General features: G+C 48.3%; 1 protein-coding gene across 1 annotated transcript in view; it reads right to left on the bottom strand.

Moving 5' to 3' along the window:
• The window catches only part of LOC128694570 (single-minded homolog 2-like), a 132,508-nt gene that overhangs the window by 55,642 nt on the left and 51,866 nt on the right, over positions 1-25,000 (bottom strand). The gene's annotated exons all lie outside the window — the stretch shown is intronic.

Raw genomic sequence — 25,000 nt, 5'->3', positions numbered from 1 at the left:
CTTCTCCTTGTTGCAATATTCACCACTCATGCTTCACATCCATATAAGAGCGTTGGTATAACTATACTCTCATACATTCACCTCTTAGTGTCGTTCTTTGTCTCCACAGACTCTTCAATGCACCACTCACCTTTTTCCCCTCGTCAATTCTATGATTCACCTCATTTTTTCATAGACCCATCTACTGACACGTCCACCCTTAAATATCTGAATACATTCACCTCCTCCACCCTGATACCCAATCTTTCGTTACCTATTTTTTTGGTTATCCTCATCACCTTACTCTTTCCAATATTCACTTTTAATTTCCTTCTTTTACATACTCTACCAAACTCACCAACCAACCTCTGCAACTTCTCTTCAGAATCTCCCAAGAGCACAGTGTCATCAGCAAAGAGCAACTGTGACAACTCCCACTTTGTGTTAGATTCTTTATCCTTTAACCCCACACCTCTTGCCAACACTCGAGCATTCACTTCTCTTACAACTCCATCTATAAATGTATTGAACAACCACGGTGACATCACACATCCCTGTCTAAGGCCTACTTTTACTGGAAAATAATCTCCCTCTCCCCTACATGCTCTAACCTGAGCCTCATTATCCTCTTAAAAAAATTTCACTGCTTTCAATAACCTATCTGCCACATTGCCTCCCTATCCACCCTATCACATGTTTTTTCCAAATACATAAATGCCACAAAAACCTCTTTACCCTTATCTAAATACTGTTCACTTGTATGTTGCACTGCAAACACTTGATCTACACACCCCCTACCCTTTCTAATCCCTCCTTGTTCATCTGCTGTCCTGCTCTCCGTCTTACTCTTAATCCTTTCAATAATAACTCTACCATACACTTTACCAGGTATACTCAACAGACTTATTCCCCTATAATTTTTACATTTTACAGTGGAACTATGCATGCTCTCTGCCAGTCCCTAGGTATCTTACCCTCTTCCATATACATGTATATATATATATATATATATATATATATATATATATATATATATATATATATATACATATATATATATATATATATATATATATATATATATATATATATATATATATATATATATATATATATATATATATATATATATATATATATATATATATATATGTAAAGATTACTAAAAAGAATAAAAAGAAGAAAATTGTCAAAGTGGGAAGTCTGAATGTGCGTGGATGTTGTGCAGATGATAAGAAAGAGATGATTGTGGATGTTATGAATGAGAAGAAGCTGGATGTCCTGGCTGTAAGTGAAACAAAGCTGAAGGGGGTGGGAGAGTTTCAATGGAGAGGAATAAATGGGATTAGGTCAGGGGTTTCAAATAGAGTTAGAGCTAAAGAAGGAGTAGCAATAATGTTGAAGGATAAGCTATGGCAGGAAAAGAGGGACTACAAATGTATAAATTCAAGGATTATGTGGAGTAAAATAAAGATTGGATGTGAAAAGTGGGTTATAGTAAGCGTATATGCACCTGGAGAAGAGAGAAGTGTAGAGGAGAGAGAGAGATTCTGGGAAATGTTGAGTGAATGCGTGGGGAGTTTTGAATCAAGTGTGAGAGTAATGGTGGTTGGGGATTTCAATGCTAAAGTGGGTAAAAATATTATGGAGGGAGTAGTAGGTAAATTTGGGGTGCCAGGGGTAAATGTAAATGGGGAGCCTTTAATTGAGCTATGTGTAGAAAGAAATTTGGTAATAAGTAATACATATTGTATGAAAAAGAGGATAAATAAATATACAAGGTATGATGTAGCACGTTATGAAAGTAGTTTATTAGATTATGTATTGGTGGATAAAAGGTTGATGGGTAGGCTCCAGGATGTACATGTTTATAGAGGGGCAACTGATATATCGGATCATTATTTAGCTGTAGCTACAGTTAGAGTAAGAGGTAGATGGGAAAAGAGGAAGGTGGCACCAACAAGTAAGAGGGAGGTGAAAGTGTATAAACTAAGGGAGGAGGAAGTTCGGGCGAGATATAAGCGACTATTGGCAGAAAGGTGGGCTAGTGCAAAGATGAGTAGTGGGGGGGTTGAAGACGGTTGGAATAGTTTTAAAAATGCAGTATTAGAATGTGGGGCAGAAGTTTGTGGTTATAGAAGGGTGGGGGCAGGAGGAAAGAGGAGTGATTGGTGGAATGATGAAGTAAAGGGTGTGATAAAAGAGAAAAAGGTAGCTTATGAGAGGTTTTTACAAAGCAGAAGTGTTATAAGAAGAGCAGAGTATATGGAGAGTAAAAGAAAGGTAAAGAGAGTGGTGAGAGAGTGCAAAAGGAGAGCAGATGATAGAGTGGGAGAGGCACTGTCAAGAAATTTTAATGAAAATAAGAAAATTTTTTGGAGTGAGTTAAACAAGTTAAGAAAACCTAGGGAAAGTATGGATTTGTCAGTTAAAAACAGAGTAGGGGAGTTAGTAGATGGGGAGAGGGAGGTATTGGGTAGATGGCGAGAATATTTTGAGGAACTTTTAAATGTTAAGGAAGAAAGAGAGGCAGTAATTTCATGCACTGGTCAGGGAGGTATACCATCTTTTAGGAGTGAAGAAGAGCAGAATGTAAGTGTGGTGGAGGTACGTGAGGCATTACGTAGAATGAAAGGGGGTAAAGCAGCTGGAACTGATGGGATCATGACAGAAATGTTAAAGCAAGGGGGGATATAGTGTTGGAGTGGTTGGTACCTTTGTTTAATAAATGTATGAAAGAGGGGAAGGTACCTAGGGATTGGCGGAGAGCATGTATAGTCCCTTTATATAAAGGGAAAGGGGACAAAAGAGACTGTAAAAATTAAAGAGGAATAAGTTTACTGCGTATACCAGGAAAAGTGTATGGTAGGGTTATAATTGAAAGAATTAGGGGTAAGACAGAATGTAGGATTGCGGATGAGCAAGGAGGTTTCAGAGTGGGTAGGGGATGTGTAGATCAAGTGTTTACATTGAAGCATATATGTGAACAGTATTTAGATAAAGGTAGGGAAGTTTCTATTGCATTTATGGATTTAGAAAAGGCATATGATAGAGTGGATAGAGGAGCAATGTGGCAGATGTTGCAAGTATATGGAATAGGTGGTAAGTTACTAAATGCTGTAAAGAGCTTTTATGAGGATAGTGAGGCTCAGGTTAGGGTGTGTAGAAGAGAGGGAGAATACTTCCCGGTAAAAGTAGGTCTTAGACAGGGATGTGTAATGTCACCATGGTCGTTTAACATATTTATAGATGGGGTTGTAAAGGAAATAAATGCTAGGGTGTTCGGGAGAGGGGTGGGAATAAATTATGGGAAATCAAATTCAAAATGGGAATTGACACAGTTATTTTTTGCTGATGATACTGTGCTTATGGGAGATTCTAAAGAAAAATTGCAAAGGTTAGTGGATGAGTTTGAGAATGTGTGTAAAGGTAGGAAGTTGAAAGTGAACATAGAAAAGAGTAAGGTGATGAGGGTATCAAATGATTTAGATAAAGAAAAAATGGATATCAAATTGGGGAGGAGTATGGAAGAAGTGAATGTTTTCAGATACTTGGGAGTTGACGTGTCGGCGGATGGATTTAAGAAGGATGAGGTTAATCACAGAATTGATGAGGGAAAACAGGTGAGTCGTGCGTTGAGGTATATGTGGAGTCAAAAAACGTTATCTATGGAGGCAAAGAAGGGAATGTATGAAAGTATAGTAGTACCAACACTCTTATATGGGTGTGAAGCTTGGGTGGTAAATGCAGCAGCGAGGAGACGGTTGGAGGCAGTGGAGATGTCCTGTTTAAGGGCAATGTGTGGTGTAAATATTATGCAGAAAATTCGGAGTGTGGAAATTAGGAGAAGGCGTGGAGTTAATAAAAGCATTAGTCAGAGGGCAGAAGAGGGGTTGTTGAGGTGGTTTGGTCATTTAGAGAGAATGGATCAAAGTAGAATGACATGGAAAGCATATAAATCTATAGGGGAAGGAAGGAGGGGTAGGGGTCGTCCTCGAAAGGGTTGGAAAGAGGGGGTAAAAGAGGTTTTGTGGGCGAGGGGCTTGGACTTCCAGCAAGCGTACATGAGTGTGTTAGATAGGAGTGAATGGAGACGAATGGTACTTGGGACCTGACGATCTGTTGGAGTGTGAGCAGGGTAATATTTAGTGAAGGGATTCATGGAAACCGGTTATTTTCATATAGTCGGACTTGAGTCCTGGAAATGGGAAGTACAATGCCTGCACTTTAAAGGAGGGGTTTGGGATATTGGCAGTTTGGAGGGATATGTTGTGTATCTTTATACGTATATGCTTCTAAACTGTTGTATTCTGAGCACCTCTGCAAAAGCAGTGATTATGTGTGAGTGTGGTGAAAGTGTTGAATGATGATGAAAGTATTTTCTTTTTGGGGATTTTCTTTCTTTTTTGGGTCACCCTGCCTCGGTGGGAGACGGCCGACTTGTTGAAATATATATATATATATATATATATATATATATATATATATATATATATATATATATATATATATATATATATATATATATAATATACACAGACTGCTATACGTATTAAGCAAGTGTTTTATCCAGCATCTGCTATATACAGTAAATGCTATATACACAGACTTGTATATAGCAACTGCTACACGTATTAAGCAAGTGTTATATCCAGCAACTGTTATATACAAGGTTTCAAAATGATAGACCCAGTTACAAAACAGTTTATAATTTAAATCGGGTCCATTAATTTGAAACACATATTTAGGAAATGCTGTCCACCAGAACGGACGTAAACACGAGGGTAAAAAATGGTGGGAAGCACGAGTCATCGTCGGGGCAAGAAGGCATAAAACAGCGGAATGTTTTAGAGAAAGAAGAGAAGGCAGAGAGGGTGTGAAGAGAGACTCTCTTTAACCTTATTTGTGAGAAACTTGAGCACCTCTTTCAAGACCCGGGTTTCCAACCAAATTAGAGACCGGGGCGGTGAAGGCGCTGGTGCTGGAGGACCAGCGTCTTAAGGCGCTGGTGTTGGAGGACCAGCGTCTTAAGACGGCCCGTTGTAGTGTGTAAATAAACCCCCACACACAATGCAGTGGGGGGAGGGGAAGTACTGTGATGGTAGATCACGGGATGGGTTAGAGTGGAGGAGGATTCGAAACCACGGCAGGGTTGAGAAGTTCTTTAAAAGTCCCAGGCCAGTTTGTCAACAACTGGACCAGCTGTAATAATCTTGGTAGAATTACAGGCAATATGTTGGGTGAAAGGGACACAAGTGTAACTAATGTGACATTATATTGTGGCAACGTGTCGCTCTCCAGGAACTTTGTCAAGCCCCTGGTGAGCGAAGTAGCCAGGCGAGGAGCCAGGCGAGGAGCCAGGCGAGGAGCCAGGCGAGGAGCCAGGCGAGGAGCCAGGCGAGGAGCCAGGCGAGGAGCCAGGCGAGGAACCAGGCGAAGAGCCAGGCGAGGAGCCAGGCGAGTAGCCAGGCGAGTAGCCAGGCGAGGAGCTAGGCGAGGAGCCAGGCGAGGAGCCAGGCGAGGAGCCAGGCGAGGAACCAGGCGAAGAGCCAGGCGAAGAGCCAGGCGAGTAGCCAGGCGAGGAGCCAGGCGAGGAACCAGGCGAAGAGCCAGGCGAGTAGCCAGGCGAGGAACCAGGCGAGGAGCCAGGCGAGTAGCCAGGCGAGGAGCCAGGCGAGGAACCAGGCGAAGAGCCAGGCGAGTAGCCAGGCGAGGAACCAGGCGAGGAGCCAGGCGAGTAGCCAGGCGAGGAGCCAGGCGAGGAACCAGGCGAGGAGCCAGGCGAAGAGCCAGGCGAGTAGCCAGGCGAGGAGCCAGGCGAGGAACCAGGCGAAGAGCCAGGCGAGTAGCCAGGCGAGGAACCAGGCGAGGAGCCAGGCGAGGAACCAGGCGAGGAGCCAGGCGAAGAGCCAGGCGAGTAGCCAGGCGAGGAGCCAGGCGAGGAACCAGGCGAAGAGCCAGGCGAGTAGCCAGGCGAGGAGCCAGGCGAGGAGCCAGGCGAGTAGCCAGGCGAGTAGCCAGGCGAGGAGCCAGGCGAGGAACCAGGCGAAGAGCCAGGCGAGTAGCCAGGCGAGGAGCCAGGCGAGGAGCCAGGCGAGTAGCCAGGCGAGGAGCCAGGCGAAGAGCCAGGCGAGTAGCCAGGCGAGGAGCCAGGCGAGGAACCAGGCGAGGAGCCAGGCGAGGAACCAGGCGAGGAGCCAGGCGAGTAGCCAGGCGAGGACCCAGGCGAGGACCCAGGCGAGGACCCAGGCGAGGACCCAGGCGAGGACCCAGGCGAGGACCCAGGCGAGGACCCAGGCGAGGACCCAGGCGAGGACCCAGGCGAGGACCCAGGCGAGGACCCAGGCGAGGACCCAGGCGAGGAGCCAGGCGAGGAGCCAGGCGAGGAGCCAGGCGAGGAACCAGGCGAAGAGCCAGGCGAGTAGCCAGGCGAGGAGCCCGGCGAGGAGCCAGGCGAGGAGCCAGGCGAGGACCCAGGCGAGAGCCCAGGCGAGGACCCAGGCGAGGACCCAGGCGAGGACCCAGGCGAGGACCCAGGCGAGGACCCAGGCGAGAGCCCAGGCGAGGACCCAGGCGAGGAGCCAGGCGAGTAGCCAGGCGAGGAGCCAGGCGAGGAGCCAGGCGAGGAGCCAGGCGAGGAGCCAGGCGAGGAGCCAGGCGAAGAGCCAGGCGAGTAGCCAGGCGAGGAGCCAGGCGAGGAGCCAGGCGATGAGCCAGGCGAGTAGCCAGGCGAGGAGCCAGGCGAGGAGCCAGGCGAGGAGCCAGGCGAGGAACCAGGCGAAGAGCCAGGCGAGTAGCCAGGCGAGGAGCCAGGCGAGGAGCCAGGCGAGGAGCCAGGCGAGGAGCCAGGCGAGTAGCCAGGCGAGGAGCTAGGCGAGGAGCGAGGCGAGGAGCCAGGCGAGGAGCCAGGCGAGGAGCCAGGCGAGGAGCCAGGCGAGGAGCCAGGCGAGTAGCCAGGCGAGGAGCCAGGCGAGGAGCCAGGCGAGGAGCCAGGCGAGGAGCCAGGCGAGGAGCCAGGCGAGTAGCCAGGCGAGGAGCCAGGCGAGGAGCCAGGCGAGGAGCCAGGCGAGGAGCCAGGCGAGGAACCAGGCGAAGAGCCAGGCGAGGAGCCAGGCGAGGAGCCAGGCGAGGAGCCAGGCGAGGAGCCAGGCGAAGAGCCAGGCGAGTAGCCAGGCGAGGAGCCAGGCGAGGAGCCAGGCGAGGAGCCAGGCGAGGAACCAGGCGAAGAGCCAGGCGAGTAGCCAGGCGAGGAGCCAGGCGAGGAGCCAGGCGAGGAGCCAGGCGAAGAGCCAGGCGAGTAGCCAGGCGAGGAGCCAGGCGAGGAGCCAGGCGAGGAGCCAGGCGAGGAGCCAGGCGAGGAGCCAGGCGAGGAGCCAGGCGAGGAGCCAGGCGAGGAGCCAGGCGACGAGCCAGGCGCGGAGCCAGGCGAGGAGCCAGGCGAGGAGCCAGGCGAAGAGCCAGGCGAAGAGCCAGGCGAGGAGCCAGGCGAGGAGCCAGGCGAGGAGCCAGGCGAGGAGCCAGGCGAGGAGCCAGGCGAGGAGCCAGGCGAAGAGCCAGGCGAGGAGCCAGGCGAGGAGCCAGGCGAAGAGCCAGGCGAGGAGCCAGGCGAGGAGCCAGGCGAGGAGCCAGGCGAGGATCCAGGCGACGAGCCAGGCGAGGAGCCAGGCGAGGAGCCAGGCGAGGAGCCAGGCGAGGAGCCAGGCGAGGAGCCAGGCGAAGAGCCAGGCGAGGAGCCAGGCGAGGAGCCAGGCGAGGAGCCAAACGAACAGCCCAGCGAGTAGCCTGGTAGAGTACATGTATTGTTAGTGTCGTTGCTTGCGTGTAGAGTACATACACTGTTAGTGTCGTTGCTTGCGTGTAGAGTACATACACTGCTAGTGTCGTTGCTTGCGTGTAGAGTACATGCACTGTTAGTGTCGTTGCTTGCGTGTAGAGTACATACACTGTTAGTGTCGTTGCTTGCGTGTAGAGTACATACACTGTTAGTGTCGTTATTTGCGTGTAGAGTACATACACTGTTAGTGTCGTTGCTTGCGTGTAGAGTACATACACTGTTAGTGTCGTTATTTGCGTGTAGAGTACATACACTGTTAGTGTCGTTGCTTGCGTGTAGAGTACATGCACTGTTAGTGTCGTTGCTTGCGTGTAGAGTACATGCACTGTTAGTGTCGTTGCTTGCGTGTAGAGTACATGCACTGTTAGCGTCGTTGCTTGCGTGTAGAGTACATACACTGCTAGTGTCGTTGCTTGCGTGTAGAGTACATGCACTGTTAGTGTCGTTGCTTGCGTGTAGAGTACATACACTGTTAGCGTCGTTGCTTGCGTGTAGAGTACATACACTGCTAGTGTCGTTGTTTGAATGTAGAGTACATACACTGTTAGTGTCGTTGCTTGCGTGTGTACATACACTAGTGCTTGCGTGTAGAGTACATACACTGCTAGTGTCGTTGTTTGAATGTAGAGTACATGCACTGTTAGTGTCGTTGCTTGCGTGTAGAGTACATGCACTGTTAGTGTCGTTGCTTGCGTGTAGAGTACATGCACTGTTAGTGTCGTTGCTTGCGTGTAGAGTACATGCACTGTTAGTGTCGTTGCTTGCGTGTAGAGTACATGCACTGTTAGTGTCGTTGCTTGCGTGTAGAGTACATGCACTGTTAGTGTCGTTGCTTGCGTGTAGAGTACATGCACTGTTAGTGTCGTTGCTTGCGTGTAGAGTACATGCACTGTTAGTGTCGTTGCTTGCGTGTAGAGTACATGCACTGTTAGTGTCGTTGCTTGCGTGTAGAGTACATGCACTGTTAGTGTCGTTGCTTGCGTGTAGAGTACATGCACTGTTAGTGTCGTTGCTTGCGTGTAGAGTACATACACTGTTAGTGTCGTTGCTTGCGTGTAGAGTACATGCACTGTTAGTGTCGTTGCTTGCGTGTAGAGTACATACACTGTTAGTGTCGTTGCTTGCGTGTAGAGTACATACACTGCTAGTGTCGTTGCTTGCGTGTAGAGTACATACACTGTTAGTGTCGTTGCTTGCGTGTAGAGTACATACACTGTTAGTGTCGTTGCTTGCGTGTAGAGTACATACACTGTTAGTGTCGTTGCTTGCGTGTAGAGTACATACACTGCTAGTGTCGTTGCTTGCGTGTAGAGTACATACACTGTTAGTGTCGTTGCTTGCGTGTAGAGTACATACACTGCTAGTGTCGTTGCTTGCGTGTAGAGTACATACACTGTTAGTGTCGTTGCTTGCGTGTAGAGTACATACACTGTTAGTGTCGTTGCTTGCGTGTAGAGTACATACACTGCTAGTGTCGTTGCTTGCGTGTAGAGTACATACACTGTTAGTGTCGTTGCTTGCGTGTAGAGTACATACACTGTTAGTGTCGTTGCTTGCGTGTAGAGTACATACACTGTTAGTGTCGTTGCTTGCGTGTAGAGTACATACACTGCTAGTGTCGTTGTTTGAATGTAGAGTACATACACTGTTAGTGTCGTTGCTTGCGTGTAGAGTACATACACTGTTAGTGTCGTTGCTTGCGTGTAGAGTACATACACTGTTAGTGTCGTTGCTTGCGTGTAGAGTACATACACTGTTAGTGTCGTTGCTTGCGTGTAGAGTACATGCACTGTTAGTGTCGTTGCTTGCGTGTAGAGTACATGCACTGTTAGTGTCGTTGCTTGCGTGTAGAGTACATACACTGTTAGTGTCGTTGCTTGCGGGTCGAGTACATGCACTGTTAGTGTCGTTGTCGTGTAGAGTACATGCACTGTTAGCGTCGTTGTTTGAGTGTAGAGTACATGCACTGTTAGCGTCGTTGTTTGAGTGTAGAGTACATGCACTGTTAGCGTTGTTGCTTGCGTGTAGAGTACATACACTGCTAGTGTCGTTGTTTGAATGTAGAGTACATACACTGTTCGTGTCGTTGTTTGAGTGTAGAGTACATGCACTGTTAGCGTCGTTGTTTGAGTGTAGAGTACATGCACTGTTAGCGTCGTTGTTTGAGTGTAGAGTACATGCACTGTTAGCGTCGTTGTTTGAGTGTAGAGTACATGCACTGTTAGCGTCGTTGCTTGCGAGTAGTGAAGATCAGTGAATACCTGGCCGATAGAACATCATTTTACACTGAGTGACACTGGAGTGGAAGAGAGTGCATGTGCTCATAAAAATACTCCAGTGGTGATGGCATTCTTGTGTCACGAAATCCTAAATAACATGACTGCAAACGATTCTCAGAACGGAAGGGATGCTGGGGGCGTCGGTCTTCCAGTAATAACACTCGCAAGTCGTAGTGTGAATAAGTCAATTGTATGTGTTGCTTTCCTGTAGACTTCTCCAGTCAGTTCGTCTGGGAAGGGGATCTATTAGTCATTCTTCACCGTCAGTAATGAACTTTATGAAGGCTCTAGCGAACTGTTGTTGACGGGACTGATTGTTGATGCATCTTAGCCAGGATACACAGTGTGGGATGGGAATTCTCAGTCTGTCTTTAATAATAATAATAATAATAATAATAATAATAATAATAATAATAATAATAATAATAATAATAATAATAATCTTTATTTCTACAAACACATGTACAACGTATACAGACCATAGCTGACATCAATGACATACTACTCTATAGAAAGCCCCTTATGCAGAGCATTTCGGACAAATTAGGTAAATTTTGTTCCCAGGATGCGACCCACATCAATCAACTAACACCCAGGTACTTATTTTACTGCTAGGTGAACATAGACAGCAGGTGTCTTTAGGAAACACGTCCTAATGTTTCCAGCCGTAACGGAGATTTAACCACAGATCTCAGTGTGTGAGCTGACATCAGATGTGTTATGACTGGCACTGGCAGCACTGAACATAAGAACATTAAAATGAAGGAACACTGCAACAGACCTACTGGGCCAAACTAGGCAAGTCCTCTAAATCAGCCATTTCAGCCCGCCCACTTGTCCAACCTTTTCCCAAAGCTTCCCATGAGAGGTGAACCCATGGCCATCCCGTAACACTGCAATTGACGCACAAATCAATCACGTCGAGGAAATCTTGTACAGGCAGTGGTGAACTTAGTCCACCAAGAATTTTTACAATAAGGTCAGTAGCTGGAGTGGTCGGCACCTTAGTGACTTCTTATTCTTTACCGTGAGTCTCTGATTCTCTTGAGTGCTCACGGGTGTTTGAGGTGAGATGTGCTAAGAGTTCCAAAGAGCTGCAAAATATGTATAATTAATAAAGGAGGTAGTTGACGTAGAGCACTGCACATGCACGAGGGTATAGTTGTCAGTGGCATCCCAGTGAGAGGTATCCCCAGGTTGGTAGGTATGCGCATAACCCACACATAGGAGAGAGAAGCTTAGGACGACGTATCGGTCCGACTTGGACTATTTACTAAGTCATCATCAATTCCTCTCTCCTATGTGCAGGTTATGTGTGTATTGCTCCTTTGTGTTACTCTTTGTACTGGTTAAAGTTCGTCAGGAAACAGGACAAGTGTTTTCTGACGCGGGTCTTAGTTATATGATGACCTGCCACTGGAGCTTATGGTCATCTGATCGATGCCTTCCCTCGCTTGTCCCTCCACCCCTTTAAGAATTATGGCTATAATACTTATTCTTGAAGCCGTTGATTTGTGCGTAAGTTGCAAGTACTGATTTTTGTCTGAAGACTCCGTGTACAAGCAGTTTTATGGGATGGTCATGGGTTCACCTCTCATGGGAAGCTTTGGGGAAAGGTTAGACATGTGCGTGTGTTGGCCTGCCTTTGACAGAACTAGAGAAGTCTTTTTCCACTACCTAGATTTCCTCTGAGGACAGATGTGATATCTAACAAAAAAAACTAGCATGAGTATGACATGCAGACTCATGTTTTGTTCTCTGTGTGACGTGATAAAAATCCCTGGTGGGCGAAACATCTCCTCAAGGAAACACCATACCCCTGCATCACTTGTGTTATTTACACATACTGTATCACCAGGTGTGATGGCACACTGTCACCAGGTGTGATGGCACACTGTCACCAGGTGTGATGGCACACTGTCACCAGATGTGATGGCACACTGTCACCAGGTGTGATGGCACACTGTCACCAGGTGTGATGGCACATTGTCACCAGGTGTGATGGCACACTGTCACCAGGTGTGATGGCACACTGTCACCAGGTGTGATGGCACACTGTCACCAGATGTGATGGCACACTGTCACCAGGTGTGATGGCACACTGTCACCAGGTGTGATGGCACACTGTCACCAGGTGTGATGGCACACTGTCACCAGATGTGATGGCACACTGTCACCAGGTGTGATGGCACACTGTCACCAGGTGTGAGGGCACACTGTCACCAGGTGTGATGGCACACTGTCACCAGGTGTGATGGCACACTGTCACCAGGTGTGATGGCACACTGTCACCAGGTGTGATGGCACACTGTCACCAGCTGTGATGGCACACTGTCACCAGGTGTGATGGCACACTGTCACCAGGTGTGATGGCACACTGTCACCAGGTGTGATGGCACACTGTCACCAGGTGTGTGGCACACTGTCACCATGGCACACTGTCTCCAGGTGTGATGGCACACTGTCACCAGGTGTGATGGCACACTGTCACCAGATGTGATGGCACACTGTCACCAGGTGTGATGGCACACTGTCACCAGGTGTGATGGCACACTGTCACCAGATGTGATGGCACACTGTCACCAGGTGTGATGGCACACTGTCACCAGGTGTGATGGCACACTGTCACCAGGTGTGATGGCACACTGTCACCAGGTGTGATGGCACACTGTCACCAGGTGTGATGGCACACTGTCACCAGGTGTGATGGCACACTGTCACCAGGTGTGATGGCACACTGTCACCAGGTGTGATGGCACACTGTCACCAGATGTGATGGCACACTGTCACCAGGTGTGATGGCACACTGTCACCAGGTGTGATGGCACACTGTCACCAGGTGTGATGGCACACTGTCACCAGGTGTGATGGCACACTGTCAGCAGGTGTGATGGCACACTGTCACCAGGTGTGTTGGCACACTGTCACCAGGTGTGATGGCACACTGTCACCAGGTGTGATGGCACACTGTCACCAGGTGTGTTGGCACACTGTCACCAGGTGTGATGGCACACTGTCACCAGGTGTGATGGCACACTGTCACCAGGTGTGATGGCACACTGTCACCAGGTGTGTTGGCACACTGTCACCAGGTGTGATGGCACACTGTCACCAGGTGTGATGGCACACTGTCACCAGGTGTGATGGCACACTGTCACCAGGTGTGTTGGCACACTGTCACCAGGTGTGATGGCACACTGTCACCAGGTGTGATGGCACACTGTCACCAGGTGTGATGGCACACTGTCACCAGGTGTGATGGCACACTGTCACCAGGTGTGTTGGCACACTGTCACCAGGTGTGATGGCACACTGTCACCAGGTGTGATGGCACACTGTCACCAGGTGTGATGGCACACTGTCACCAGGTGTGATGGCACACTGTCACCAGGTGTGATGGCACACTGTCACCAGGTGTGATGGCACGCTGTCACCAGGTGTGATGGCACACTGTCACCAGGTGTGATGGCACACTGTCACCAGGTGTGATGGCACACTGTCACCAGGTGTGATGGCACACTGTCACCAGGTGTGTTGGCACACTGTCACCAGGTGTGATGGCACACTGTCACCAGGTGTGTTGGCACACTGTCACCAGGTGTGTTGGCACACTGTCACCAGGTGTGATGGCACACTGTCACCAGGTGTGATGGCACACTGTCACCAGGTGTGATGGCACACTGTCACCAAGTGTGATGGCACACTGTCACCAGGTGTGTTGGCACACTGTCACCAGGTGTGATGGCACACTGTCACCAGGTGTGTTGGCACACTGTCACCAGGTGTGTTGGCACACTGTCACCAGGTGTGATGGCACACTGTCACCAGGTGTGATGGCACACTGTCACCAGGTGTGTTGGCACACTGTCACCAGGTGTGTTGGCACACTGTCACCAGGTGTGATGGCACACTGTCACCAGGTGTGATGGCACACTGTCACCAGGTGTGATGGCACACTGTCACCAGGTGTGATGGCACACTGTCACCAGGTGTGATGGCACACTGTCACCAGGTGTGTTGGCACACTGTCACCAGGTGTGATGGCACACTGTCACCAGGTGTGTTGGCACACTGTCACCAGGTGTGATGGCACACTGTCACCAGTTGTGTTGGCACACTGTCACCAGGTGTGATGGCACACTGTCACCAGGTGTGATGGCACACTGTCACCAGGTGTGATGGCACACTGTCACCAGGTGTGATGGCACACTGTCACCAGGTGTGTTGGCACACTGTCACCAGGTGTGTTGGCACACTGTCACCAGGTGTGTTGGCACACTGTCACCAGGTGTGATGGCACACTGTCACCAGGTGTGTTGGCACACTGTCACCAGGTGTGATGGCACACTGTCACCAGGTGTGTTGGCACACTGTCACCAGGTGTGATGGCACACTGTCACCAGGTGTGATGGCACACTGTCACCAGGTGTGATGGCACACTGTCACCAGGTGTGATGGCACACTGTCACCAGGTGTGTTGGCACACTGTCACCAGGTGTGATGGCACACTGTCACCAGGTGTGATGGCACACTGTCACCAGGTGTGATGGCACACTGTCACCAGGTGGTGTGATGGCACACTGTCACCAGGTGTGATGGCACACTGTCACCAGGTGTGATGGCACACTGTCACCAGGTGTGATGACACACTGTCACCAGGTGTGATGGCACACTGTCACCAGGTGTGATGACACACTGTCACCAGGTGTGATGGCACACTGTCACCAGGTGTGATGGCACACTGTCACCAGGAGTGATGGCACGGTAGTCCTAAAGAATCTACAACACATGCAGGAAGATTGGCTCATATATTCTGTGTATAAGGGCCTGGATATAGGGTCCTTGATATAGAGTTCTGGATATAGGGTCCTTGATATAGAGGCCTGAATATAAGGTTTTTGGATATAGGGACTTGGATACAAGGGTCTGGGTATAGGGTTCTTGATATAGAGGTCTGGATATAGGGGGCCTGGATATAGGGACCTGGATATAGGTTCCTGGATATAGGAGCCTTGATATAAGGACCTGTATAAAGGGGCCTGGATTTAGGGGCATTGACATAGGGACCTGGATATAGACACTCTGTATATAGGGGCCTGAATTTAGAGTCCTGGATATAAGGGCCCGGATATAGGGTACTTGATAAAGAGGTCTGGATATAGGTGCCTGGATATATGAGCCTGGATATAGAGTTCTAGATGTAGTGTCCTGGATATAGGGTCCTGGATATGAACACTCTGCATATAGGGGCCTGAATATGGGGCCTGGATATAGGGACCCGGATATATAGGCTTGGATGTAGGAGCCTGGATACAGAAGCTCAGTATGCAGGGGCCTCATCTGAACTAGAAATCGAAGATAGGTGGATGGGTGATGAGTGGGGTGATGGGGAGAGAGTGGGGTGATGGGGAGAGAGTGGGGTGATGGGGAGAGAGTGGGGTGATGGGGAGAGAGATGGGAGGAACAATCTTCTTCAATATATATTCTCAAACCTTGCCCACTGACATACCCAAATCAAGGGCCCCCCCCCCATGGCAACTCTTTGCGGGCCCTGTACACACACTCAGAGGGCCCCGGGGGCTACTCAGAGAACCCAGGGGGCCACTCAGATGACCCAGGGGGCCACTCAGAGGGCCACAGGGACAACAACCACACTCACTCAGTACAAACGAGCCACAAAAGTTAGCAAACTATCCTATGTTGTCAAGTGTACTTACTACCCATACTTCAACCAGGCCACCCACCACTATGTTTACTCTCTCTCTCTCTCTCTCTCTCTCTCTCTCTCTCTCTCTCTCTCTCTCTCTCTCTCTCTCTCTCTCTCTCTCTCTCTCTCTCTCTCTCTCTCTCTCTCTCTCTCTCTCTCTCTCTCTCTCTCTCTCTCTCTCTCTCTCTCTCTCTCTCTCTCTCTCTCTCTCTCTCTCTCTCTCAAGCAGATGAGAGAACGAATCGTCTCTAGAACAACTAGAAAGTGAATTAGTGCTGTCAACACTGAAAATTTCAATAAAAATAAGTGAAATGAAGAGAAGGTAGAAGGGAAGATACACACACACACACACACACACACACACACACACACACACACACACACACACAGGAGAAGAGTGGTGGAACACCTAGAAAGGAATGATCTCATCACCAGCAGACAACATGGTTTCAGGGACGGGAAATCCTGTGTCACAAACCTACTGGAGTTCTATGACATGGTGACAGCAGTAAGACAAGAGAGAGAGGGGTGGGTGGATTGCATTTTCTTGGACTGCAAGAAGGCGTTTGACATAGTTCCACACAAGAGATTGGTGCAAAAACTGGAGGACCAAGCAGGGATAACAGGGAAGGCACTACAATGGATCAGGGAATACTTGTCAGGAAGACAGCAGCGAGTCATGGTACATGGCTAGGTGTCAGAGTGGGCACCTGTGACCAGCGGGGTCCCACAGGGGTCAGTCCTAGGACCAGTGCTGTTTCTGGTATTTGTGAACGACATGATGGAAGGAATAGACTCTGAGGTGTCCCTGTTTGCAGATGACGTGAAGTTGATGAGAAGAATTCACTCGATCGAAGACCAGGCAAAACTACAAAGGGATCTGGACAGGCTGCAGACCTGGTCCAGCAATTGGCTCCTGGAGTTCAATCCCACCAAGTGCAAAGTCATGAAGATTGGGGAAGGGCAAAGAAGACCGCAGACGGAGTACAGTCTAGGGGGCCAGAGACTACAAACCTCACTCAAGGAAAAAGATCTTGGGGTGAGTATAACACCAGGCACATCTCCTGAAGCGCACATCAACCAAATAACTGCTGCAGCATATGGGCGCCTAGCAAACCTCGGAACAGCATTCCGACATCTTAATAAGGAATCATTCAGGACCCTGTACACCGTGTACGTTAGGCCCATATTGGAGTATGCGGCACCAGTTTGGAACCCACACCTAGCCAAGCACGTAAAGAAACTAGAGAAAGTGCAAAGGTTTGCAACAAGACTAGTCCCAGAGCTAAGAGGTATGTCCTACGAGGAGAGGTTAAGGGAAATCAACCTGACGACACAGGAGGACAGGAGAGATAGGGGGGACATGATAACGACATACAAAATACTGAGAGGAATTGACAAGGTGGACAAAGACAGGATGTTCCAGGGATTGGACACAGTAACAAGGGGACACAGTTGGAAGTTGAAGACACAGATGAATCACAGGGATGTTAGGAAGTATTTCTTCAGCCACAGAGTAGTCAGTAAGTGGAATAGTTTGGGAAGCGATGTAGTGGAGGCAGGATCCATACATAGCTTTAAGCAGAGGTATGATAAAGCTCACGGCTCAGGGAGAGTGACCTAGTAGCGATCAGTGAAGAGGCGGGTCCAGGAGCTCGGACTCGACCCCTGCAACCTCAACTAGGTGAGTACAACTAGGTGAGTACACACATACACACACATACACACACACACACACACACACACACACACACACACACACACACACACACAGACACACACACACACACACACATACACACACGCACACACACACACACGCAAGGCAGAATCGACTCGGAACAGGATCCTGCAGGAGAAAGCACGATTAAGGGACATGACGGCATACAGGAAGGTGTATCTCGACCTCGACAGAACACAAGAAGAAAGGTAGAAACTGAGAGAGATGGTACAAAGGCGAAAGGAGGAAAGAGAGGGGATGGAGAAGACAGACAGGAGATCCCAGACCCAGGAAGAAGATCAAATACAGCCTCCCTCACAACTTCCTATAGAAGCCCCCCAACCAGGTCAACCCCAGTGCAACCAAACACTCTAAACAAAAACACCCATGCCACATCCAATGCCCCCACCCACTGCATTACAAACTCCACCCCCACAGCAACCACCCATAGTTCCTTATCAGGTCTCCCACTTCCCCAACCCCAATATACCTCCCAGACCACAGTCTTAGAAAAGAAGTTGAAGATGTGGTATACAAATGCAGATAGAATAACAAATAAGTATGAGTAGTGGCATGAAAGAATCAAGGAGACATCCCCAGACATAATAGCACTCACAGAAACAAAACTCACCAGAATAATAACAGATTCAATCTTTTCATCCGGATATCAAATCCTCAGGAAAGACAGAGGGAGGAGAGGGGGGAGGAGGAGTTGCACTGCTCATTAAAAACCAGTGGGGTTTTGAGAAAATGGAAGGAATGGATGGCACGGGCGAAAGGGACTACTTAGTAGGAACAATCCAGTCTGAGGGACATAAGGTGATAATTGCAGTAATGTACAACCCACCACAGAACTGCAGGAGGCCAAGAGAAGAATACGATGAGAGCAACAGAGCAATGGTCGACACACTAGCCGAGGTGGCCAGGAGAGCACACATGGGGGAGCAAAGTTACTAGTTATGGGTGATTTCAATCACAAGGAGATTGACTGGGAAAACCTGGAGCCCCATGGGGGTCCCGAAACATGGAGAGCCAAGATGATGGATGTGGTACTGGAAAACCTCATGCATCAACATGTTAGAGACACTACCAGAGAGAGAGAGGAGAGGATGAACCAGCAAGACTGGACCTTGTATTCACCTTGAGTAGTTCGGACATCGAGGATATCATGTATGAAAGGCCCCTAGGAGCTAGTGATCATGTGGTTCTGTGCTTCGACTACATAGTTGAGCTCCAAGTGGAGAGAGTAGCAGGAATAGGGTGGAAAAAAACAAACTACAAAAGGGAGAACTACTCAGGCATGAGGAACTTCCTGCAAGACATTCAGTGGGAGAGGGAGCTGACAGGAAAACCAGTACAAGAAATGATGGACTATGTGGCATTAAAATGCAAGGAGGCAGAGGAGAGGTTTGTTCCCAAGGGAAACAGAAATAATGGGAAGAACAGAACGAGTCCTTGGTTCACCCAAAGTTGTAGGGAGTCAAAAACTAGGTGTACTAGAGAATGAAAAAAGTACAGAAGACAGAGAACTCAGGAAAATAAAGAGATTAGCCGAAGAACCAGAAACGAATATGCACAGATAAGAAGGGAGGCTCAGTGACAATATGAAAATGACATAGCATCGAAAGTCAAGTCTGACCCGAAGCTGTTGTACAGCCACATCAGGAGGAAAACAACAGTCAAGGACCAGGTAATCAGACTGAGGAAGGGTGATGGGGAGTTCACAAGAAACGACCGAGAGGTATGTCAGGAGCTCAACACAAGATTTAAAGAAGTATTTACAGTGGAAACCAGTAGGACTCCAGGAAATCAGAACTGGGGGGTACACCAGCAAGTGCTGGATGACGTACATATAACCAAGGAAGAGGTGAAGAAGCTGCTATGACACCTCAAAGGCGGTGGGACCAGACAACATCTCTCCGTGGGTCCTTAAAGAGGGAGCAGAGATACGGTGTGTGCCATTAACAAAGATCTTCAACACATCATTTGAAACTGGGCAACTCCCTGAGGAATGGAACATGGCAAATGTAGTCCCAATTTTTAAAAAGGGAGACAGACATGAGGCACTAAACTACAGACCTGTATCACTAACGTGTATAGTATGCAAGGTCATGGAGAAGATCATCAGGAGGAGAGTGGTGGGGCACCTGGAAAGAAACAAGTGTATAATTGACAACCAGCACGGTTTCAGGGAAGGAAAATCCTGTGTCACAAACCTACTAGAGTTTTATGACAAGGTGACAGAAGTAAGACAAGAGAGAGAGGGGTGGATCGACTGCATTTTTTTTGGACTGCAAGAAGGCCTTCGACACAGTTCCTCACAAGAGGTTACTGCAAAAGCTAGAGGATCAGGCACACATAACAGGAAAGGCACTGCAATGGATCAGATAGTACCTGACAGGGAGGCAACAACGAGTTATGGTACGTGACGAGGTGTCAGAGCGGGTGCCTGTGACAAGCGGGGTTCCACAGGGGTCAGTCCTGCGACCTGTGCTGTTTTTGGTATATGTGAACGACATAACGGAAGGGATAGACTCAGAAGTGTCCTTGTTTGCAGATGATGTGAAGTTAATGAGAAGAATCAAATAATATATATCAATGATCTTGATGAGGGAATTGCTGGTGATATGGGCGAGTTCGCCGATGACACGAGGATGGGTGGGATAGTTGATTCAAACGTGGATGTTGGGGAACTTCAGGAGGATTTAGACAAACTCTACTCTTGGTCAGAAAAGTGGCAGATGCAGTTCAATGTAGATAAATGCAAGGTTCTGAAACTCGGGAGTGTCCATAACCCTAGCACTTATAAGTTAAATAATGTAGAACTTAGCCATACAGATTGCGAAAAGGACTTGGGGGTTATGGTAAGCAGCAACCTTAAACCAAGACAGCAATGCCTAAGCGTACGTAATAAGGCAAATAGATTACTGGGATTTATATTAAGAAGTGTAAGCAACAGAAGTCCAGAGGTCATACTGCAGCTTTATACATCATTAGTAAGGCCTCACCTAGATTATGCAGCTCAATTCTGGTCTCCATATTACAGAATGGACATAAATTCGTTAGAAAACATTCAGCGTAGGATGACTAGATTAATACATAGCATTAGAAATCTTCCTTATGAAGAAAGATTGAAGACTCTTAAGTTACATTCACTTGTTAGACGAAGAATGAGGGGAGACCTGATCGAAGTGTATGAGTGGAAGATAGGTATTAATAAAGGGGATATTAACAAGGTCTTGAGGATATCTCTCCAAGAGAGAACCCGCAGTAATGGATTTAAATTAGATAAGTTTAGATTTAGAAAGGACATAGGAAAGTATTGGTTTGGAAATAGGGTAGTTGATGAGTGGAACAGTCTACCTAGTTGGGTTATTGAGGCTAGGACTTTGGGTAGTTTCAAATTTAGGTTGGATAAGTACATGAGTGGGAGGGGTTGGATTTGAGTGGGACTTGCACATCGGAGCTTGTTTCTTGGGTGGCATTGAAAATTGGGTTGGTCAAATGTTTGTTAGTGGGATGAATTGTAAAGGACCTGCCTAGTATGGGCCAACAGGCCTGCTGCAGTGTTCCTCCTTTCTTATGTTCTTATGTTCTTAAATCGGATGAGGACCAGGCAGGACTACAAAGATACCTGGACAGGCTACAAGCCTAGTCCAGCAACTGGCTCCTTGAGTTTAACCCTGCCAAATGCAAAGTCATGAAGATTGGGGAAGGGCAAAGAAGACCGCAGACACAATATAGTTCAGATGGCCAAAGACTGCAAACCTCACTCAAGGAAAAAGATCTGGGGGTGAGTATAACACCGAGCATATCTCCTGAGGCGCACATCAATCAGATAACTGCTGCAGCATACGGGCGCCTGGCAAACCTACGGATAGCGTTCCGATACCTCAGTAAGGATTCGTTCAAGACTCTGTATACCATTTACGTCAGGCCCATACTGGAGTATGCAGCACCAGTTTGGAATCCACACCTAGTCAAGCACGTCAAGAAATTAGAGAAAGTGCAAAGGTTTGCAACAAGACTAGTCCCAGAGCTACGGGGATTGTCCTACGAAGAAAGGGTGAGGGAAATCGGCCTGACAACACTGGAGGACAGGAGGGTCAGGGGAGACATGATAACGACATATAAAATACTGCGCGGAATAGACAAGGTGGACAAAGACGGGATGTTCCAGAGATGGAGCACAGACACAAGAGGTCACAATTGGAAGTTGAAGACTCAGATGAATCAAAGGGATGTTAGGAAGTATTTCTTCAGCCATAGAGTAGTCAGGCCGTGGAATAGCCTAGAAAGTGACGTAGTGGAGACTGGAACCATACATAGTTTTAAGGAAAGGTATGACAAAGCTCATGGGGCAGGGAGAGAGAGGACCTAGTAGCAATCAGCGAAGAGGCGGGGCCAGGAGCTATGACTCGACCCCTGCAACCACAAATAGGTGAGTACACACACACACACAGACACACACACACACGCACACACACACACACACACACACACACACACACACACACACACACACACACACACATACACACACACACACACCCACGCACACACACACACACACACACACACACACACACACACACACACACACACACACACACACACACACACACACACACACACACACACATCAGGAGGAAGACAACAGTCAAAGACCAGGTGATCAGATTAAGGACAGAAGGTGGAGAACTCACAAGAAATGATCAGGAGGTATGTGAGGAGCTAAACAGGAGATTTAAGGAAGTTTTTACAGTAGAGACAGGAAGGGCTGTGGGAAGACAGCACAGAAGGGAACATCAAGAGAGAATATACCAACAAGTGTTGGATGACATACGAACAACCGAGGAGGAGGTGCAGAAGCTGCTAAGTGACCTTGATACCTCAAAGGCGATGGGACCGGACAACATCTCCCCGTGGGTCCTTAGAGAAGGAGCAGAGATGCTGTGTGTGCCTCTAACCACAATATTCAACACATCCCTTGAAACTGGGCAACTACCTGAGAAATGGAAGACAGCAAATGTAGTCCCCATATTTAAGAAAGGAAACAGAAATGAGGCACTAAACTACAGACCTGTGTCTCTGACATGTATTGTGTGCAAAGTCATGGAGAAGATTATCAGGCGGAGAGTGGTGGAACACTTGGAATGGAACAAGATTATAAATGAAAACCAGCATGGGTTCATGGAAGGCAAATCTTGTGTCACAAACCTTCTTCAGTTTTATGACAAGGTAACAGAAGTAAGACACGAGAGAGAGGGGTGGGTTGACTGCATTTTCCTAGACTGCAGGAAGGCCTTTGACACAGTTCCCAACAAGAGATTAGTGCAGAAGCTGGAGGATCAGGCACATATAACAGGGAGGGCACTGCAATGGATAAGGGAATACCTGACAGGGAGGCAACAACGAGTCATGGTACGTGAAGAGGTATCACAATGGGCGCCTGTGACGAGCGGGGTCCCACAGGGGTCAGTTCTTGGATCAGTGCTATTTTTAATATATGCGAACGACATGATGGAAGGAATAGACTCTGAAGTGTCCCTATTCGCAGATGATGTGAAGCTGATGAGAAGAATTAAATCGGATGAGGATGAGGCAGGACTGCAAAGAGACCTGGACAGGCTGGACATATGGTCCAGAAACTGGCTTCTCGAATTCAACCCTGCCAAATGCAAAGCCATGAAGATTTGGGACGGGCAAAGGAGACCGCATACAGAGTATAGGCTAGGTGGACAAAGACTACAGACCTCACTCAGGGAGAAAGACCTTGGGGTGACCATAACACCGAGCACGTCACCGGAGGCACACATCAACCAAATAACTGCTGCAGCATACGGGCGCCTGACAAACCTGAGAATAGCGTTCCGATACCTTAATAAGGAATCGTTCAAGACACTGTACACTGTGTATGTTAGGCCCATATTGGAGTATGCAGCACCAGTCTGGAACCCACACCTGGTCAAGCACGTCAAGAAGTTAGAGAAAGTACAAAGGTTTGCAACAAGGCTAGTCCCAGAGCTCAGGGGAATGTCGTACGAGGAAAGGTTGAGGGAAATTGGACTGACGACACTGGAGGACAGAAGGGTCAGGGGAGACATGATAACGACATACAGGATACTGCAGGGAATAGACAAGGTGGACAGAGATAGGATGTTCCAGAGAGAGGACACAGAAACAAGGGGTCACAACTGGAAGCTAAAGATTCAGACGAGTCACAGGGACGTTAGGAAGTATTTCTTCAGTCATAGAGTCGTAAGGAAGTGGAATAGCCTAGCAAGTGAAGTAGTGGAGGCAGGAACCATACATAGTTTTAAGAAGAGGTATGACAAAGCTCAGGAGGCAGAGAGGGAGAGGACCTAGTAGCGATCAGTGAAGAGGCGGGGCCAGGAGCTGAGTCTCGACCCCTGCAACCACAATTAGGTGAGTACAATTAGGTGAGTACACACATCAGGCAGGACTACAAAGAGACCTGGACAGGCTGGACACGTGGTCCAGCAACTGGCTTCTCGAATTCAACTTTGCCAAATGCAAAGTCATGAAGATTGGGGAAGGGCAAAGAAGACTGGAGACAGAGTATAGGCTAGGTGGACAAAGACTGCAAACCTCACTCAATGAGAAATATCTTGGGGTGACCATAACACCGAGCACATCTCCAGAAGCACACATCAACCAGATAACTGCTGCAGCATATGAGCGCCTGGCAAACCTGAGAAAAGCGTTCCGATACCTTAGTAAGGAATCGTTCAAGACTCTGTACATTGTGTACGTCAGGCCCATATTGGAGTATGCAGCACCAGTCTGGAACCCACACCTGGTCAAGCACGTCAAGAATTTAGAGAAAGTGCAAAGGTTTGCAACAAGGCTAGTTCCAGAGCTAAGGGGAATGTCCTACGCAGAAAGGTTTAGGGAAATCGGACTGACGACACTGGAGGACAGGAGGATCAGGGGAGACATGATAACGACATATAAAATACTGAGAGGAATTGACAAAGTGGATAGAGACACGATGTTCCTGAGATTGGACACAGTAACAAGGGGTCACAACTGGAAATTGACGACTCAGATGAACCACAGGGATGTTAGGAAGTATTTCTTCAGTCACAGAGGAATCAGGAAGTGGAACAATCTGGAGAGTGGTGTAGTGGAGGCAGGATCCATACATAGCTTTAAGAAGAGGTATAATAAAGTTCATGGTGAAGGAAGAGAGAGTGGACCTAACATCGACCAGCGAAGAGGCGGGGCCGGGAGCTGTGAATCTATCCCTGCAACCATATATAGATAAGTACATATATACAACCCACATTTATGGCTTTCGAATATTGAAGACAACTATCCAGTGTGTGTGTGTGTGTGTGTGTGTGTGTGTGTGTGTGTGTGTGTGTGTGTGTGTGTGTGTGTGTGTGTGTGTGTGTGTGTGTGTGTGTGTGTGTGTGTGTGTGTGTGTGTGTGTGTGTGTGTGTGTGTGTGTGTGT

This window comes from Cherax quadricarinatus, chromosome 51 (genome assembly GCF_038502225.1).
Source record: "Cherax quadricarinatus isolate ZL_2023a chromosome 51, ASM3850222v1, whole genome shotgun sequence".
In the NCBI taxonomy this organism is placed as follows: Eukaryota; Metazoa; Arthropoda; class Malacostraca; order Decapoda; family Parastacidae; genus Cherax; species Cherax quadricarinatus.
The sequence above is the reverse complement of the archived record's forward strand: the minus strand, read 5'-3'. Positions and strand labels throughout refer to the sequence as shown.